Source organism: Hipposideros armiger, unplaced genomic scaffold (assembly GCF_001890085.2).
Source record: "Hipposideros armiger isolate ML-2016 unplaced genomic scaffold, ASM189008v1 scaffold_7, whole genome shotgun sequence".
Taxonomy (NCBI): domain Eukaryota; kingdom Metazoa; phylum Chordata; class Mammalia; order Chiroptera; family Hipposideridae; genus Hipposideros; species Hipposideros armiger.
This window is the reverse complement of record NW_017731357.1, coordinates 3,422,290-3,425,326: the sequence shown is the minus strand read 5'-3', so window position 1 is coordinate 3,425,326 and position 3,037 is coordinate 3,422,290.

The following is a 3,037-nucleotide window of genomic DNA, read 5'->3' as shown; positions in this document are numbered from 1 at the left end:
ATTTTAAATATGTTCTAGTGTATGTCAATCACATCACAAAAAAGTTTTTAAAATACAAAAAGATATATAATGCTTGTGTAATTACCAAAAATAGAGAATTGGGAAAAGGGCATCTAAATGTTGTCAAGAGCTATATTCCATGAATTCACCTCTAAATCAAGCTGTTAACAAGAATAAAACTTGGAGCTAAATTAGGAAGAGTAAAAGACATGCTATGCTAAGAAAGCCTTGGAATTAATATGGAATTATTAATAGGTGTGTAGTGGTGCCTCTTGGAATTAAAGTGTTGAGAGACCTACAACTGGGCCCTCACTACCCACTATCTGCAATGGTGGTCAACACCATTGTTGTGGTCAGTGCAAACTTAGAACGGACCAGTCCTAGAGTTGGGGTAAGTGTAACAGCATTAAGAGGGCTCTGGGGCCAGGATCTCATAAGGAGGCAGAAGGAATTTCTATGGCAGGCTGTTCCTACAGGAGTTTTTGGCCAGGAATTCAAATGAGAGCCTTTTCCTGAAATAATGTTACTGGCCATTATTTTTTTATTATATAGGTAATTCCTGCTCATTGTAAAATAAGCAAAGAAACAACATACAGCAGAAAGGGATTTACTTTTGTGCTCCTAACATTTCTTTCCAAAGATAACTACTGTTAATAGTTTTATTCTGTACTCACATTTGCCAACATTTATTTATGCATAATATTGGGTTGTTGGAAAAGTCATGACATGTTTTTTCTATGTTTTTTGTTGCAAAAATGCATCATGACTTTTCCGACAACCCAATATATACACATTGTTAAATTTCATTTTGATTTTTACAATGACGAGATTGTAAGTTTATGCTCTTTTGCAAATTGCTTAATTTACTAACCAACATATCAAAGACAACCTTCCTAGCAATTCAATTAGACCTATTTCATTCTTTTAACTAGATGCATTAATTTCAAAACATTAATATACAATAAATTTTTAATCATCCCTTTATTGATACAAATGTTTGATTGTTTGAAATTGTTGTACTTATTAATAGCTCTGTAGCTATAATCCTGTTAAATAAAGTCTTAAGTACTTATACAAGTATTTTGATGAGCAAATGGATAAAAGAAATTTTATATTGCTGTTTATTCCCAAAATGCTCCCTAAGAGGTACCTACTAGTATTCACACATTTTCCATTTCTCCACAGCTGTGCTAACAGTGGATTTTATCCATCTTTTAACTTTTTCCAATATGATAGTTGTAATAGTTTTCTAGGGCTGCCAAAGCACTATAAACTGAGTGGCTTAAACAACAGAAATTTATTGTCCTACAGATGTCAGAAGATTGGTTCTTTCTGAGGGCTGTGCTTCTCCCTTAGATTCTGGTGGTTTGCTGGCAAGCTTTGGCATTCCTTGGCTTACAGAAGCATAATCTCCAATTCTGCATTCGTGTTCACAAATCGGCATAAAATAATATTTTATTATTGCTGAAATGTTATATTGGTTAGGATTATCCAGAGAAAAGAGAGATTTATTATGAGGAATTGGTTCACACAATTTACGGAGACTGAGAATTCCCAAGACTGCAGCCAGCAAGCTAGAGATCCAGGGGAGCCAATGGTGTAGTTCCATTCCAAGTCCAAAAGCCTGAGAACCAAGAGAGCCAATGGTGTAAGTTCCAAATGGAAAGCAGACTGGGGACCAAGGAAGAGCCAATGTTTCAGTTCAAGCCCAAAGGCAGGACAAGATGGATTTCCCAGCTCAAACTGTCAGGCAGGAGGAGTTCCCTCTTACCCAGCCTCTTTGTTCTAGTCAGGTCTTTGACTGATTGGGTGACGTTGACCCAATTAAAGAGGGCAATCCGTTTTACTCAGTCTACTGATTCAAATGTTAATTTAATCTAGAAACACACTAAAACAGATATATTGAGAATGTTTGGCCAAATGTCTGGGTACTCTGTGACCTAGATGAGATGACATAAAATTAATCATCAACAGCGTGCATAAATAAAACTGTGCATTTTTGACATGTTTATTGGTATTTTTTTGGCTTCTTTTATAAATTGCTTGCTCATATCCTTTGCTATTTTTCTATTGCAGCACCCATTTAAAAGCTCTGTGCTTGCTTAATTAAAAGGCCAAATAACAATTAATAAGCATACTGAGAGCAGATACAAACACCCATAATTCAAAACTATTTTTATTTTCAAATGTTGCCTTCCAGTTATTTTTCATTATGAAAGCTCATTTTTGCATTATAGCAGCCATAATATATAAATTTGTATTATGGTGTTTTGATTTATTTTACATCAAATATTAAAATGCCATTTAACATCCTATTTTAAAAAATAAGTGAGGAGAAGGAGAAGGCAGTTTGAAAAGGGGAATTTGTTGAGATATAACCCAAGGTGAAAAGAAAACTCTTAAAATTTTACTGTATTACCCCCCTCTCTTTACTTCCTACATAACTGTTTTTGTCTTTCACACTACTTTACTATTCACTCCAGAAATGGCCCAGGGCTGTCCAAAATTAAACATAGCAAAGCCACCAGCTTTGACTCCTTCAGTAAGTGCTCGCTAGGGACAGTGAAACTTGTATACTGGAAAAATATATGCAAGGTATAACTTTGGTCCCCTGGCAATGCTGACACTTTGTGTAAATTTTGACAAGGTAGGACAGGTTCTCTTCTGAGATATAACCTGGCAAATCTTGCTCACTACAAATGGGTGCTATCTACTCTAATTTAAATGGAGTTAGGCCCAAAGTATAAGGTTCTGGAAAACAGTGCCTTATTTTGTTTTGTTTTGGTTTTTTTTTAAGAAGTCACATCCAATCAAGTCTGAAAGTCACATATGTGGCAAAGGACCTTTCATACATACTGAGCCCAGCATGTCTGAAAGGCTGCCTTTCTCCAAGCGGCTCAGGTTACTTACCTTGTACCCTAAGCAGTTATTCCTTGAAAGACACAGCTACAAACCAGCTTGAGGCAATTTTTCTTGAGCAAGGCAGCCTAGGGCATTGGACAAAAAAGCTGCACTTAGAATTAGAGACCCAGAGAAA